Source organism: Xylocopa sonorina, chromosome 15 (genome assembly GCF_050948175.1).
Source record: "Xylocopa sonorina isolate GNS202 chromosome 15, iyXylSono1_principal, whole genome shotgun sequence".
Classification (NCBI taxonomy): Eukaryota; Metazoa; Arthropoda; class Insecta; order Hymenoptera; family Apidae; genus Xylocopa; species Xylocopa sonorina.
Window position 1 is genome coordinate 1,213,871 of NC_135207.1, and position 19,033 is coordinate 1,232,903.

At 35.9% G+C, this 19,033-nt stretch overlaps 1 protein-coding gene across 2 annotated transcripts in view; it reads left to right on the top strand.

The window, feature by feature from the left end:
- The window catches only part of Hs6st (heparan sulfate 6-O-sulfotransferase), a 209,845-nt gene that overhangs the window by 74,174 nt on the left and 116,638 nt on the right, over window positions 1-19,033 (top strand). The window lies entirely within an intron of this gene.

Sequence of the window (19,033 nt, forward strand, 5' to 3'; positions counted from 1 at the left end):
TATTATAATATACTGGCTTTTGAATGAAAAAATGTTGCTTTCCCATTGCCAAAGACGAGTATACTCGTCTTTGATTTTATGCATGCAAATGATTATGTATGATAATACATGTACTTTTACCAAGAAATGACAGAACTTTGGTAAACAATACCACTCCAAATATAAATGGCAATAGAAATAGATTCATACAATCTGGGCTTGGCAGCGAATGGATTAAGGTTATCGCTGACTCCGGTTGTTGATGGAGACACACGGAATTTCCGCGTGCATCACTCAAGGGCAACACGGCGCCTGAGAGCGAGCTCGGTTTGGGAGCGGCCACTTAGTTTAGATTTTGTCCAATAGTATAATTCGGCCGTTTCCCTCACCACTTCGAATAGTTTGATTTTTGGACCTATCCGTGTGTCTCAACCCTCACAACGACATAGTTAGCCCTTTGCACTCCGCTGTCCCCTCTCAGGGGACATCGTAAGTCTAGCATATCACTCGGATGTCCCCTCTCAGGGGACATTCAAGTTTATTAGTGATTACGGGGAATTGAGTTATTTCAGCGCAACTTTTTGGGACATGCATGTTTCCCTGTAGCTTTTCCTTGAAATGACACTAGAAATCAAATCGAAATATCGTAAAATTACTAAGATATATACAAGAAATGTCAGCGGGTTTTGTGTCAGACGAGAACGTGAGAGGTGTGCTCACGACGATCCGAGCACTTCTCGGTGCCACTTGAAAAGAGCGATAAGGGGAGATTGTAGAAGAAAGGTCGGTATGCGAACATAGCACGCACTATATAGTAAGATTTATAATTAGAAATAAACAAATCTAAATCTGGAGGAAAAGATTTCTAAAGCTGAGCTCAGTCTAGTTTGAAGCTTCGAGCAGTACACATAGATCTAACGAGTGAGAAAATCGAAAAAGTGATTCTTTTCTTAGTGAATGACATTCCTGAATGACAATCAATGACACGCCACAAGTTTGTCATAACACTAATTGACCAATTAAGGGGCGATTTTCGTGTGTCGAGAACGCGTCCATCCACATCTTCTGCGGACAATAAAATGGACAACAAATTACATATTCCCAATATGGGACAAAGAAAACGAGACTGTGTTGTGTGCTCTAACAGGAAAACACCTGGTGGCAGGCGTCAAACAAATTATTATTGTGAAACATGCACTAATCAGCCTGCAATGCATATTGGGGAGTGTTTCAAAATTTATCAAACTATACAAAATTATAAACAATAAAATATTGATTCTTTGCAAATATGCATTCCTCGATTTCAACCAATTCATTTAAGCCCAATATCATTATAATACGTTATTTAGTTTCAAAATTATAACAAATAATACGAGGGTCTGTAAATGTTCGATTCTGCCGCAAAGTGGCGCTGAGTAGCTGATAGCCAATGTCCAGAATCGTGCGGAGTGTAAAGGGTTAAAATTGTAATTTTTCCGGATCGCGCTGGGAGACGGCAGAACCGACTTAGCACTCCAGCGGTCAAGACGTGCACAATAAAGAGTAATACAGAACCCAGAATCTTAGTTTTGTTCCTTCCACCATCAGGAAGGTGGTCCTTCGATCATTAGAACACAGTTTCTTAGTCGACACACCGTTGTGCAAAAACGGCTAAGCTCGAACCTTCGATATTCATTCCAAAAACCCATGGACAATACCAAACACTGGGAAAAAGAAATTTATGAACAGATATATGTGACTGGTGCTTGTAAGCTTATGTAAATATTAAAAGACAAATTATTTAAATGTGTTTTTATATAATCGTTTATTAGTATTGTTCATTAAATTTCTGTGTGCATTCATTTTGCATTAATTAACATGCCGCTACCAAACATTTTTGAGGTTAAGTGCTACTACTTTCTGGAAATTTGTCCTTTGCGTTTTAAAACTTCGTTTTTAATTATCCCTAAAACGTCTAAGAATGCTTTAATGAAAGTGGTAGTGACATAGACTATGAACGTGAAATTGAAAAAGTTCCCAGTGGCAACCCAGTGGACGGAATGTAAGAAGGAGTCTCCACCAGCCGTTCGTTCTGCAACTGTCCGGTGTTATAATTGTCGAGAATAAGGGCATGTATTCCGTGAGTGTCCCCAAAATCTGGAATTATTTTGTCGCGTTTGTGGATTACCAAGCTGTGGCGACCTTCCGACATTCGTCACTAGAAGGACATCATCACATACAGTTTCCCGAAAGTGCACAATTATCTACTCGTTCCAATATATACATCTTCTGATCTGTCCCTAACATCCCCGCGTCTAAGGCAAGACCTGCTAGGTAGCCGCACTGATGAGTTCACTAGCAGGCCCAGGACGAAACGTTCTTCCCTCTATTTTCCTTCCTTCTCTCGTCTTTCATTTGCAGCAGCAAAATCGAAGCAACGCGCTTCAAGGCCATACCGTTAATTCTTGTCCGCGATGCCGTCGTTTTCGGGTGGGAAACCCGAAGGAGGTAGTGAACGCACCCTCCCCTTCCGCCTCGGAACCCCGACACCCCTATGTACCCAATGTCTCAATAATGAACCCTAATGTACCAATTGAAAACCCCGACCTCCCAGCCAGTGAGATCGATATTGACAGTGACCCCTCGGACTGTGACACGGACGATAACCGACATTACCTCGTACTTAATTTTTTCGGACGTTCCGTGGGAGCATTAACTAGTTAACTGTGGCGCCCTCGTTTGAGAATACGCACTGTTTTGTGTCGCCAGAATCGAGCCAATGGGCACTACCATATACCCATGACGAGTATACTCGTCAATACACAAAATCGTGCCACTTCTCCATGACGAGTATACTCGTGAAGCACAGTTAACTGGTTAATAAATCCGGAAACCACGCGTTCCTACTTGGGAACAGAATTTGGGACGAGGTGGTCCCCATTACGGAAGAGATCTCGTTGTATTTTGAGATTCACGAACAGATTAAACTCCTTAAGCGGTGCGTGGCTGCCTTGGAATATGACAACATCTTGGCGATCGACTTTTGCAAATTATTCGCGTTGACTATCGACTATGGACAGGATACTTGGAAGGACGCCACTGACGGTTTCCGTTTTCCCAGAGTTTGCAAGGTTGGCAGAAGTCGTCGACGAAGCGAGTGAAAAGCTTAATAAACTGCTCGATCGTCTGAATTTCACCTCTCTGGTTCAGCATACTATCGACGTAGGCGATCACCCTCCCATTCGACAACGTCCCCGTACCATCTCTCCCTATCTCGTGCGAATAGCGCAAGCAGAAGTTGATAAGATGCTCGCGGAAGGAGTAATTAAGTCGTCGGATAGCGGATGGTTGAGTAACCAGGTAATCATTCCCAAACTAAACAGGAAACATCGGTTTTGTATAGATTACCGCGATGTTAATAGAGTCACGCGTAAGGATGTCTACCCGTTGTCGAATTTTGACCGAATCTTAGACGGTCCGCGACGACCTCGGTACATTTCTAAGTTAGATTTGAGTCAAGCGTATTTCCAAGTCTCCTTGGAACCCCGAAGTCGTCCCATCACCGCGTTCGTTGTTCCTGGCAGATGTCTCTTCCAATTCACCCGAATACCCTTTGGATTAACAAACGCCCCCGCGATCTTTCAGAGATTAATGGACCGTCTAATAAGACCTGAATGGAAGCCGCATGTTTTTACGTATTTAGACGATGCAGTAATTGCGACCGAAACAGAGGAAGAACACTTCCGTTACCTGACTCTCTTTATCTGCCTTGAAAAAGGCAGCGTTAGAAATAAACTGAGAGAAAAGTGGCTTCTTCTGTCCGGAAATGAAATATCTGGGGTACATAATCTGTAAAAACGGGTTAAAAACCAATCCAGAAAAGGTCACTGCTTTGTTAAGCTATCCCCCGCCCCCTCCAAAGACCATCAAACAGCTTCATCATTTCCTCGGAATGATTGGTTGGTATGCCCATTTTATGGGAGATTTTCCTGGGTACAAAATACCATTAGTTAAGCTATTAGAGAAAAACCAAACTTGACACTGGGGAAACGAGCAGCAAGAGGCGTTTGATGCGTTGCGAATGGCCCTTACCAAAACTCCCGTATTAGCCCGCCCCGATTTTGAGAAGCCCTTCATTGTCCATACCGTCGCCAGCGACGTGGCGATCGGAACAGTCCTCACCCAGGAAGGAGTCACTCACCAAGGAGGACGAGGAGGAACACCCGATAGTATTCTGCAATAGAGTTCTCTCCCGGAGGGCACCTTTTTGGGGGTAATTACCGACCATAGCAGCTTGCGCTGGCTGCAAAATTTGAAAGATCCCTCGGAGAGACTATCGCGATGGGCTTTTATGATGCAGGACCTTGACATAGAAATAGTTCATCGGAAGGGATCGTTGAACGTTGTTCCGGACGCGGTTTCGTGGATGTTCGAGGGAAATCGGGAAATTTCAGACCCGTGGTACCACGAATGGATGCGAAATGTGCGTGAGTTTCCCGCAAAATATCCCGATTGGAAAGTCGAGAATGATCGGCTGTTCCACCATCGTCCTCATCCAATTATCGAGCTCGCACTCAAAGATAACACGTAGAAATTAGTCCTATCTCTCGAATCCCGCCCCAGAGCCCTCCAAGATGCCCATAATTGTCCCCAAGCTGGCCACTTTGGAGTGGATAAGATGTATCAGCGGTTGATACAGGACTTCTCGTGGCCAGGAATCTTTCAGAATGTCGTCAAATTCGTTCGCGATTGTAGAGTTTGCCAGCTCAATAAGATGGCGCACAGCGCCCCCCGGGTTGATGCGCGAGAGAACGACTGAGGAACCGTAGACGGTAGTTGCGGCAGATGTTATGGGGCAGTTTCCGCCAAGCAAAGACCGCCATCGATATATGGTGGTATTTCAAGATTTATTCACGAAGTATGTGGAGATCAGGCCATTGAAAACTGCGGGGGAATTATTATTAAACCAGTGAGGGTGCCCCCGCTATTTGCTAACTTATAATGGCACAGAATTCGTGAATAAGTCCTTGACTCGGTATTTAATTCAATACAGGATTAAACAAACCACGACGCCCCTATATCACGCCCACGCAAACCCTGTTGAGGCGTGAATCGAATTTTAAAGATCATGATTATTTCTTTTGTGAGCGATGACCATCAAAACTGGGATGTTCATTTCCCCGCACTTTGTTTCAACACGGCAGTCCAATCGTCCACCCATATGACCCCCGCGTTCTTCAATTTCGAGCGAAACCCGAGATCCGCGAAGAGCATCCTGAAAGACCTACCGGCAACCTGTCACGAGTATCGCACTGATCCCGCAGTGTGGAGCGATAGAATGAAGCGTTTACCGTTAATTCGCGACTGGGTACGGAAAAACCTATCGAAAGCGACTAGCCGACAAGCCGTCTGTTGCAATCGCGGCCGCGTAAAACGAGAATACGAAGTGGAAGATTTTAGCGCGTCGACGAAATCGCGTTCTATTTACAGGACCATAATAATATGAGGTCACCGCGAAGCTTTGAAGTCACCCGTCGTGTATCGAATTCGTATCCCAGTAAAGAGAATCCAATCCACGCAATCCAAAGTCCACATTAAAGACCTGAAGCGGCGTTGCTTCGATTAGCTATAGAATAGAGGAGGAAAGAAGGAAGAAAAAGAGAGGGGAAGAACGTTTCGTCCTGGGCCTGTTAGTGGACTCATCAGTGCGGCTACCTAGCAGGCCTTGCCTTAGACGCTGGGATGTTAGAGACAGGTTAGAACTTCTATATACAGTTAACCCTCCTATAACGCGGTACTCGTAGAACGCGGTTTCCATATAACGCGGAGCTGAAATTGCGACAGCCCTCCTATAACGCGGCACTCTTACAGCGCGGTTTCCGTTCAACAGCATCCCATAAGTTCTTTCCGCGCAGCCTACCAATGACTAGTAACTAGATATGTTTATATAAACATGTCAGCTTATCTCATAGCTCATTAAAAGAGAGTTAAGAAATTGCTTAGCTCCCTATAGAGAGGTTTTAGTAGAGTTAGAAAAAGAAGCTACAATTGAAAACCATTGTGAAAATGAACTAAGCGAGGAAAACATTTTACCCATTCAAAGAAGACGAGTTAGGTCATATCTGACAGCGAGGATGAATGTTGAAAGATTACATAATTTTACAAAAGTTTGTCTTGTTTTTGTTGGAAACAGTTTTTTAGTTTAGTTTTTGTTTCATTTTTTTAATCATTTTTCTTATATGAACTCTTCAATTCAATAAAAATAATTTATAATTTATCTTGTCTTTTGTATTTATTGGTCTCCATATAACGCGGTACGAATGATGTGATTTGTACTAAAATCGAAGTTTCTTATAGCGTGGTTTCCACACAACGCGCTACGAATTAGCCTGGTTTGTACGGTTAAATCCGAGTTTCTTATAGCGCGGTTTCCATATAACGCGGTACGCACTTACCGCGTTATAGGAGAGTTGACTGTATTGAAAAGGATGGGTCATCGGGTACTTTCAGGAAAGTGTAAACGGTGCTGTCCCTCTAGTGGCGAGTGTCGAAAAGCCGCCACAGACCGTTTGCCTTATCACCCACCTTTTAACCCTCCGGAGCCCAGTAATCAGAAACCTGTTCAAACACCCCCGAAAATCTGCAGGACTCATCGTTGCAGATTTGCTGCGCCACCAATGGGAGGAGACACAGGCTCGTCGATTCTACGAAGACCTCACGGAAGACCTCCGAGCAGGAGGTCGAGAGGTTATCATCCCAAACCGGAAGCAGGAGCCGTGGTACCCAATGCAAGAAGAGAAAAGTCCCACCGTCCCTCGCAAGCAGCCACCCAAAAATCCACACTGTATCCCGTCACAAGATATTTTATTAAATTATACAGGGTGGGACAGTAACTATTAGCACCTCAGATATCTTCGAAACTATAAGTTTCACAGAAATGTTTGCTGATATAAAATTGCACAGTACAAAGGGGCTCATCCGTTGGCGAAAATAGTCTTTTGTAAGTGTAGAAAAGTGTTTTTTCTAAGTATACAAAGTAGAAAAAGGCAATAATACTTATGGTTTTGGTAGTAAATTAAGCATACGTATTTTAAATAGTAGAGGAATGCATAATGTTCACCGTTTACTTTAGTGTGAATAAACACTGCTTAAAGGGCATTTTAATAGTTTGCAGGATAAGTTATACATGATAAGATTAGTATTAATAAATCGGTCAACAATAAACGTGAGATATTCGAAAATTGAATTTATGACGCGTTCATGACAAACCGGCTATTTTTGAGATTAACATTTTTACCTTCAATAGTTAACGCTTGCCCACCTTGACCATTTTAATTAAATTCTAAACTTTTGTCGTCCTCAATAGCCGAACCGCGTCATAAATGAAGCATTTTCTTTAGGGTCGGTGTACACGTGTACGAGCCGTTGTCTGTCACGGATACATAACGTGCATCAACGATTGATCTTTGGAAAATTCTAAAGGATTTCGAAGGTTCCAGGTCCGTGCATTTGTCTTTCCACCCTCTTGAAACGAACGCACGCTTCGGGCAAAAAAGACTACCAAAACCGTAAGTATTATCGCCTTCTTCTACTTTCTATCACCTTCAGTCGCTTCATGTTACAGGTAGTTGAATTCCTTTTAAAATATTCTATCGTATTACGAAAGAAAAAACATACCGATCCATTTAAAAAAATGAAGGTGATCCTCAAATGACCGACATACCTCCACTTACAAAAAAGCTATTTTCGTCAACGAATGAACCCCTTTGTACTGTGCAATTATATAATATATCAGCAAAAATTTCCATGAAAATTATAGTTTCGAAAATTCAACACCTTTTGTCATCTTTCTGGTAGTAGAATAATACCATGCTCATAAAAGTCTTGATCTTTATTTGCGAAAAACTGGTTTAAGTGACTTCTGATATCCTCAGTTGAAGCAAAAGTTTTATCGTCTGAAAAATTTGGTAAAAACCGAAACAGGTAATAATCTGAGGGTGCTAGATGCGGTGAACATGGTGGATGTGGCAAACACGTCACATCCAATTTGCAACAGCTTCTGACGAGTCGCCAAACTTGTGCGAGGTTTGACATTATCTTAGTGGAACACCACACCTTTTCTGTTCATCCTTTTTTTGGCCTTTTTTGTTTGATGGTGCCATTCAATTTGGCCAATCGAATGCAGTACGCTTTCGAGTCAATTGTGAAATCGTCTAGTCGAAGCTCAAAAAAAATGAATCCCTTAAAATCCCACCAAACAGAAAGCATTACTTTTTTTTAATGAATATCGGCTTTGGAAAACCTTTGAGCTGGTTGACCTTTTCTGCCCCATGCTTGCATAACCTTATCGTTTCACGTGATCTCATGCACGGTTGAATCCGACTTAAATCTCTTAGCAACATCTCGCGTCGTGATTCGACAGTTTGCGTCAATCAATGCCCTTTTTTACTCTCTTCATTAGCTTTCGGGAACGTAATGCGACTTCAATATTGAAATTGTCGAAACAAAAGTACCCTATTCAAAAACCATATGTTTTCGCCCCAACCGATTCTGTTTAAACTTTGCATATTTGTAGATCTGTATGTGTGTTATAAATTGCCAGCGTAACTTTTTGTCAGGCCTTGTAATAAGGGAGGAAAGCAGTTTCGTTTTTTCGTACTAGGGTCAAAGATTGCATTATCCTGTAGCCAGCTCAATTAGTAACAAAATTGTTCTTTTTGTATACCATCAAATATGAGAAATCAAAAGCAGCAACACGAATTTTATGTTATAACTTTTAAACAAAAAAGAGTTCCCAAGGTAAGATTTATACCATTTAAAGGGCATAAAATGAGCTTCCTATACTGGGTTTTTTGTTAAAATTTTTCGCAATTTTTCACTAATCCGGAAACTAGAAATATGCATAAAAACGACTTAAAAATTCTGAAAAAGAAAAAAATGATATAGCATTCGAAAGCTTAATTTTTTGTAATTTTTTGATGCAAAATTCAAATCGATATCTTTTTTTAATCAAAAGTTATAGCCTCCGAAATATTTACCCCTCCCCCTCCCTTATTACAAGGCCTGACGCAAAGTTACGCTGCTAATTGAAGACACACATACAGATCTACAAAGATAGTTAAATAAAATATAGTTAAACAAAATCGGTTAGGGGCGAAAACATATAATTTTTGATAACCAGTTTTAACATTGGCGTTCTGTCAGCACATCTTCTCCATACACGTCACATAATTCTTTTCTTCCCTGAACAGCATTCTTACCATTTCAATAATAAAGAAGCAAAATATGCCGAAAATGATGCTTTCGATTTCCCATATTCGATGGGATACAAAACAAACAATTTTGCGCTCAACTAAATAAAATAGTTATCATTTATCTTTAAAATAGTCGTGGATTGAAGGTATAATGACAAAAAGTTAGTTACTAATGAAGCTGGCTACAGAAAAATACAATCTTCGACCCTAATATGAAAAAACGAAACTGCTTTCTGAACAACCAATAATTGAAAATCATTTCTAAGTTAATTTTTATGGGTTAAATCTTTGGAAGATAGTCCCACTCTTTAATTTAAAGTTACTGCAACTAAAAAAAAAACGTGTCTATTTATGTATTTCGGGCCGTTCTTTAAGACTGCAAAATTTCGTCGAAATCGATAATTGACTGATAAACATTGAATACGTTCGAAGACAAGAAAAATACAATTCTATTTTTCGACATGATCAAACAGAAAAAATTACGGCTACGTGACATGTAACTATTGCGTGTTCTTGCCCAATAGATTCGATAAAGCCAAATGGGGATGCATGCCATTGATCCCATCACAGGACAGTTGCATATCATATAAATTATGAAGAAAATCTGTAATTGATTTAGTTCGATCAATCCAGTCGCCACGAAATCATCCAACTTGCGACCTCAAGGAGCACGCAGAGGAATTAAAGAAACCCTCAAGTGAGTATTCAATGAAATAAGACTCTACAAAACTCGGGTAAATATTTGACGAGAATAACTTCTTAATACATAACTTCTTTTTTAATCAATTTTATTAATCAAAATAAGAATCATTAGAATCAGTAGAACGTTGTCAACGAGATACAAGTTTATTTATGCCGCTAGCGTGAAATTCCGGGGTTCTGGTGGCGACGAAAGCGTCCACAGCGTTTTTGGCATCGTCTTAATTTTTGAAACATTTTTCATGTAAGAAGTTATGAGAGAAGTTATAACAAGGTGCTTGAAAAAGTAATAATCGGTGGGTGAGAGGTCAGGTTAGTACGGTGGATGATCCAGAGTTTCATAGCCCAACGTCACGAAAAAAAAATTTCGCAGCCGTCTCAGCTGCTTTCCTATCTCATTGAACTCATACAAAAAGATTGCTCTTAATTGCTTTTTGTTTAGCATTACTAATATAATCAAAATATAGCTATAATTAAGATCGATCATATACTATTTGTAATCAAAATGAAGAGCAGATTCTAAGCTTTAAAATGATATATATATATATATATATATATATATATATATATATATATATATATATATATATATATATATATCATTTTATATATATATATATATATATATATATATATATATATATATATATATATATTAATAACATTTATTTAAAAATTTATGAAAATTTCAAAGATAAAGTTCGACTATTATTATTCAATAATTTTAATGATTCTTGGATAACTTCGAACAGCTATTTCCTGTACACGTTACCATCGAAGTTTATTAAATTCCTGGAATGCTTATAAAAAATAAATTCTCATCAAGTCGTCAACAAGTCTGCGAGGAACCTATGCGTCAGCACTGGCCGCATCACGGTTTTATCTCTTGTTTATAACGGAAATAGAACGCAATCTATTACGGTTATTGTTAGTCGGTGGCATTTTTCAGCATCTTTAGATCATAGAATAGATTTTAGAAAGGAAAAATTGCACGAAGCTGAATATGGACGCATTGTTTTCATATCGTTGAAAGATGTTCGTTACGTTTCATACCTGGAACATATAATCTATTAATTATTACACGATATACAAATGCAATGATACATATATTCAGAGTAATTTTTTTTCAATCGAAGCAGTAGAAAGTAGAAATGCAATTTTTCTCTTATTCATTATTTTCCTCTCACTTTGACCTGTAATATCGTCCATTAGAATTTCTTCACCCGCATCAAGCGATTGTAAACAAAAATTATTATTTCTAACTTTGTTTCTTCCAGAATGATGTGGTAAACCATAATAATCTCTGTAATAGTTTCAGTGTAAGTTCATTATTTTGGTGGTTGCTATAGGGATTTAAAGGGATTCTTAAAAGGGAACTTTAGGGTTAATATTCTGTGATCAAACATATGAAACAAAAAAGTGTCAATTATGATGAGAATGCATTTTTGAATTATTATAATTACATACTTCTTAAACGATTTCTGGGTTTGATTTCTCGTCTTGCGATGGATAACTGAAACTGATATTTTTCTTGATTATTCGTAGTTAAGATGGTCAGAGGTGAGAACGAGGTCACTTTTAATCCCCAGCTTGATTTGTCAAAATATGTCATCAAAGCGATCCAGAGGTGGGCAACTGTATAATGGAGAGCATCAATATCTTAAAACCGTATCTGAAATCTGGAATACCAGCGCTTCGAATTCCGTCGTTGGAGCCTTTTTTTGGAGAATCTCGAATACAGTGATACGTGGTTCAATAGTATTCAGATGAAGTGTACCAACGTATACATCAGGGGTGTCACCAATTTCGAACTGACTAATGTGTTGTAAGTTCTTGCGCTCTAATCAAGATATTTCTCCATCAAATTTTCATTCTATAAACGTACATATTATATTATATACAACCTGATAAACCTTTTAAGAAAAAGTATATTTTTTCGAATCATGGGTCTGTCTGTCGCAAAAAGAAATTCAATTTTCAGCAACATGTTTCACGTGAAATATGGGGAAACAAAAATGAATTATATACTACTACATATAAACTTAAAAGAGTCTCTTTTAAGAGTTAAAAGAGTATAATAAATTCCCCTTTGCCAGGTTCGAGCCTAGAAGATATATCTTAGCAATAGAACTGCATTTCCCACGGTTGAACGTAACGGCGGATTACGATTTGACGGCCTCTATGTTCTTCATATCGCTCTATGGCAAGGATACGTTAGAGGCAACCTTCACGAACGTGAACGTCATAGTTCTCTGCAAATTAAATTTGCATCAAAACTGAAAGACAGGATTAAACCATCGAAGACTAGAGGTCGTTCAAGTGAACTTAAGCGTTGGACATGACAGTATGAACGTACACAATATGCCTGACATCTTAAATACGTACCTGAATAGTAATTGGGAAGGTTTGGTGGAAAACCTGACACCGTACATAGAACAACATTTTGCTGAAATATTTGCTACTTACTCGAACAATGTCTTCATGGCCTACCCAGAGAATGTGTTACTACCAACCTAAAATAGTATTTATCTCCTGTACCTTATGCTTCTGTACAATTTCTTTACGTTATGGCAATATAATTTTTAAATAGGTATTTCGTTTCTTTAAAACGGCAAACTACTTATGCGACTGAAAATTAGACAAAACCATGTTTACCAGTGTGATTCGTTTAATATATTGTTATTCATTTTTTAGGGTGAATAGGTCGCAATATGTTTTGTAAGATAGATGGCGATAGTTTGCAGGTTTGAAGTCGCAAGAGTCAAAGGTCAAAGGTGATGCGGCGAAAACGAACTCAAGCAACACAGTGGCGGTATGGTACTTAATATACATTAATTGCGCCCGTAAATCCTTCGTTAAATTTCCTTAAACAATATGGTGCCATCGGCTAGCATCTTGGTAAAAATCGGATCCACGAAGTTTATTGGTTGCGGAGGATTTTGCAGATATTTGTACTGAATGAAAAATAGGAGTAGCTTATTTTATAACTTGACCTTAGAGACTAAATGATGTTGGTACGAAACACCTTCTGCCATAAGATTATTAACAGACTGAACAATTGTGTATAATGTACTTGTTATAAATGAATGATCAGGACATTGTTATGTGTACGTTCACAAAATTAGTTGCCATATTGATTGGATGTGAAATTAATTGTAATAATATAAGTTTTTACTTCTAATGAGACAAAGTATTATGACCTGATAATTGGTATACGTTAATTGTACCTTTTCGATCTTAAACTATTTCAATACAATTTTATCATTTACCGCGCGCTTCTGGAGAAAGATAGCCGTTAAGCGAACGTGTAAACTATAGAATTGCATCGCAGGCGCTGCTTGAAATTTCCAATTTTAGTTTATGTTAATTCAAAGAATATTATCGCACTACTATTTAATTATAAGGAAAAATTAGCATTTTAAGAATCGTGTGCCGTGTATTTTAATATATAATATTATAATATAATACAGTGTATTTCTAATGTCACTGCTGTTCATGAAAATTGAAACAACCTTTCGTTTTCATTTCTTTTAAAAACTCACCCCCATTTTGAAATAAATAAATACTAATTACATATTTATACCTTATTGCTGTTATTATTTTACTAATTTCTTGTCTATAGCCGCTAGAGCAATTAATAATACGTACAAGGATTTTAATATGGACTTAATTTACAAGGTGTTTTGGTTTCTATGAACAGCGGTTTACATCATTTTCCAATTATATCTCTTCTAATATATTATATTCTCTTTTTGTTATTTTTATGTGTTGTTATCAATATTTTACGATAAAAAGCAAATAAAATTATTTTTCATTGATCAAAAGCGAAGATATTGCATGCATGCATTAGATTTAGCGACACAAAATAGTTTACTTCAATATTATTGTAACGTGGCACTGTAATGTTCTTTACATGAAGTCACAAGTTACTTTTTCAATGCGTTAGGTTTTAATATGAGATAATATATTTCACCTACTCGACGATACACATTACGTTATTACAAAGGCAGACAAAGAACTGAACTGACTAACAAGAACTAAACCCAAAACAAAAGAAGGTCCAATCACAGCGATGTCACACATATGTACGGATCGTGCACATCGATACGCTTACACAACGTCCTTTCCAAACAAAACAAAAAATGCTGTATATAATTTCTTATGGTTAAACATTTTCATATCTGAAATAAATTGCAGATTTATTTAAAAAATCTGACGAACTTGTAAATTAGTCGGTTCATCATCGATTCCGATGATTTTTCAATAAATCGCAGAACACTGCCTCATTTGTCAATTTTTATCTATGTCAATCACGTTCGACGATTTAACAACAAGTAAGCAACATCCGATTGCTGTCAAACATTCGTTCCAAAGAATTCAGCGCTGGTTTCGACACGATTTCTTTTAAGGTTTGCCGGCATCAATTGGAACCTGGATCGGCATGCAGATCGATCTTTCAGTCAACAGAACCGAGTCAACGAACACGTCCCATTGTGTTGGCCTTCGCGAGTGGCATTGCCAATAGGCAAATGGCGACACAGTGAAGACGTAGCTGACTGATCATTTTTCGATGTTATCAATATTGAGGTTAGGCTTACAGAAACGTAGTCACTATTGGACGATCGTTTACTCGTAAATCAAGCGAAGATCATGCAACGATACGTAATTGAAGTAACCAGACATTGCACATTTGGGTTTTTTCTCCCACATCAAAAATTTTCCCACAAAGTATCCCAATTTTTATACCGAAAATTTTGTGTTTATTAATTGTTTACATTTGTACTAAGTCAATGTTGCGATTGACATTAGATGGCTCAGGAACGTTGAAGGCTCTATTGCAAGTGAAGTGTAATTTTTTCTATATTCTTGAGGAATTTTGTAATAACATCAGAAAACGATGAATTATTGAAAAAAAGTGCATGGTTTGGGAAAATATAAAGGATTACATCTCCATATGTTATGTTGACGTTTTAAGTTTACCTATGATTCCTCTTGTTCCATTATGGTTTACAATATATATATGACAATACAAATTTTTTTTGCGCCTGTCCTACATTTCATTGTAAAACACTTGGTCAGTTTATAAGTAATCCAAGTTTAAGGTTACGATGTCTTGAAAATTAAGGTTACATCACAGTTGTATGTATAGAATATAGTTGCTTAGAACAGTAATCTTGACAATATATATAAAGATCGGAATAATCGAAGGTGCTTCCCCTGTTATGAATATTTGCCTCCATTTTAAATATTCGCGTTAAGTCAATCTGTTTTCGTTTGAAAAAATCGAATTTGATTAGGATTAATTATTAATTTAAACAATGGAAAGTGCAGCTTGAAATTTTTTTGAACTAATTTATGTGCAGCAAATTTGAATTGGTATTAAATTTGAGAGTGAACGAGGTCGTAATTTTATAGAACCTTTGCTGCACGACTAATCTGGTGGAATAATGACGCCATTGTGAAACATGTTGCGAGCAAATTAGAAATACTCCACTGAGAAAACAATGAGTCTTTTAAATACGACATTAAAATAGTCATCGATTGATTTTAGACAGATATTTATAATTTCAGACAATTGTATTAAGAACCCTTTCCATTTCAAAGCCATTTAGTGCTTTTCTATCATCATAAAAATAATTAAAATTCTATAAATAACCATAAAGAACAACTGTATTTTTTACTTATCAATTTTCAAAATGTTGACCTCATAATTTACTTCCCTATAAAATAAATTTTCCAGACAAAAAAAATTAGCACATATTTTTTAACTGAATACCTGTTTCTTCAGACATAAACTTTTCAAAATAAAAAATTAATTATTATTCTTGAATCAAAACGATTTTACTTCAAGAATTAAAAGATAATAACATTGTTTGAACTTCTACATTAATATAGACAAGCGTTAAACAAAAATTAATATAAAAGATATCCAATGTTTCTGTGAATATTTTTATTTAAGTTCCTGTTATAATTTTTGTTTTCAGTGTACATTATTTGTCTTTGGAACAAGATGTTTCACGTTAGAAACTTACAGGAATTAAAGAGACCAGAACGTAGGTCAAAGAGTGTGGATGTCGACACTATACTTTTTATGGGTTACAAATTGGGCAACGGCGGCAAGTTCCTTTGAGATTTCTCCAAACGAAATGAAAACGTCAGAAAGTTTCAAGGTGTTCAAACAACCGATACATTCGTTAAAACTGTAGTGAATTCGTGGAACGTTTTATCTAAATACATATGCACTGTACATTCTTCTTTCTTAAAAGTAAACAGTAGATAATATTCAAATCTATTTTATTAATCAATTTTGTACAAAAATATTGTAAAATATAAGTTAAAACTAGAGATTATGGGAATATAGTATTAAATATAATAATTAGGTAACAAATTCAATGGTCAGTATTTAAATCAATTTTCGATCAGTATTTTATTACCAAAATGATCTGTATAAAAATATTAAATGGTCAGTTTAGGTTAGGTTAGTTAATTAAATTAATAAACGGACAATATTAAGGAGACAAAACACAGTATTAAACTCATTCCATTATAGACTCATTATAAGTTGAAAAATAATTACGTTTTTAACTATTTGTTTTTAATTAACGTATTTGTTTATCCGTCACTAGGGTCTTCACAGATTTTCAAAAGATACTAACCTAAAGGGATTAAAATACTGACCAGTAAAATACAAGCCCAATAATTAATATTAAAATGACTATGAAGATGATTTAAAAATAATGTTCAGTACTAAATGCGTTATGAAATGTGTAAATTAATACTTTATTAATAGTTGTAGCAGAAATTCAAGTTATTAGAAACAAAATAATATTGAATATTTAATAAATATTTAATAAAAGGTACGCTATATTACACAGAGACAGAATGCTTGCAATAATATTATATTCACAATTTAATACGATTTGTGTTTACCACTGTTTATATTTTCAAATGTTTTACCTACTCGTCGCATTCATTATTCTAAATATAAAAATAATGTCACATAAAATAGTTAAGTGATTATATTAGCATTTATCAACTTTAACGTTTTAGACAAAACTGATATTTTGATATAACTTATCTTTGAATAATTTACAATTAAAACTTCGTACTCCTTATACTCCCATCCTTCATTGCGTTAAAGGATTCTTGAAAAATTCAAATTTCGACGCCGCGCATTTCCGAGTAACTAGTCGCGTATGCAAGGCACGATACCTATCAAGGACCAATTCAAAAAGACAATGCCGCATTACACATTCATCGTCAGGTATGCAACGAACGAAATACCACCAGTTACAATAACTAACTACTAATATCCTCTGTATCATTTGCTTAAAATAAACCATTAATTTTTACCGTTAAAATCGTACCTATCTTCTAATTATCATTTTATTAAATTACTATCTCTATAGTCATCTTATCGAGAGAGTCGTTGAAATCATTGATTTTCTTTCAATCAAGGTAAAATTAATTTACCAAATTAACATTAAAAATTATTCAATTCTGTAATTAAAATTTATGAGAATAAGCTTTAAAAGAGTGTTGAAAAATATTTGAAAAATGATAAAGAAGGAGAACTATATAAATATTTTCAAATTTTATTGAAAAGTTAAAAATTAATGGGTCGAATAAAAATTTAGGGCTGTATTCGAAATTCACAATTTAATATAATTAAATAAAAAAATCTAAATGAGATAATATAATGGTAAAGAAAAACTTTGCGTGAAAATTTACTCAATTTTGTTACTCGATTCGAACAGCTTACTTTAAAAGTTACTCTTTCGTCACTGGAAAGAAACTAGGGAACAATGGCGCGCAACAGAGTGCTAACTTAAATCATAATGAAAAGAGCGTGAACAGGCGAAACAAATTTCTTTCACAATACATTTAGTATAAAGGGAGAGAGAGAGAGAGAAAGACAGCAGTGGTATTAATGTCATTAAAATGCTCGCAATGGGTCGTTCAAATGATGCAGAACTCTAACAATGATCGAGTAAAGCGTGATTACGCAAAGTACGCTATTCATTTGATGATACGCATACATTTCTCTAAGTCTGGCTATTATCTTCCTACGTGTTTTTCACGTTGTTACGCAATTCCATTCTATGGCCTAATTCCCCCAATTAAGTATAGATACACAGTAATTATACAAATTATTAGTACACCATTTCTACACATTTTGGTATTTACATAGTAATTAAATAATCGTAGCAGGTATATTAAACTTCTTCTTTTACCACTTAATCTGTTCGTAATCATGTAATAAAAAATATAGGAATCGTCTTATTTAAGACTAAAAATTCCTTTAAATATTATTTTCTTAAACAATAATAAAATACAATAAATAGTAAAGGTATTAAATTGAACTAAAAAATAAAAAACTGCAACGAATTGTTTTTATTTTGAATTTTCTAATTAGAAAAGAAAATAACGAGAGCTTATATTTATCAATATAATATTTTGAGTTAATTATAAGTATGTGGTATTATGGAAATGAAACGTGAAAAGTGATCGAACAGTTTCTTACCGATATATGTTGATGACATGACAATATTTTTTGTTCTTATTGTAAGTTTTATTATAAATTGAATGTTTACGGATGTTTATCATTAAAACTGTTGATGATTTTTTCGAGAGAACCGTAATATCTGATTGGTAAGAGCTTGAAATGTTACTTTAAAGTTATAAAATATTAAATTTGCATTCTGTTTTATTCGCATATTCCATTTTTTACAAAAACATAAAAAATATCGTTTACACGTGTCAATTACGTATTGTACTGAAAAATTTCACATTGAACCAATACAATGACACGAACAAGTGTGTGTAGTTATGTCTGCAAATATCAAGGTGAAAGCATAGTCGATTAAATGTAACAGAATGATGGAATATGAATGTTTTATTTCAATTTCTTGCGTAATTTTGTACGTTTCTAAATTTTATTATTTAAGATTAATTATATTAATTTCTCCGATTTTCTTTAAAGAATATAACAGAAATTTATTAATAAAATATATTACATTAGCCAAATTTATTAACGAAAAAATTAATTATAAATACCTGTAACAAAATCTTACTATTAAGTTTTCTTATTAGAAAAAAAAGATACGACAATTATGATAAAT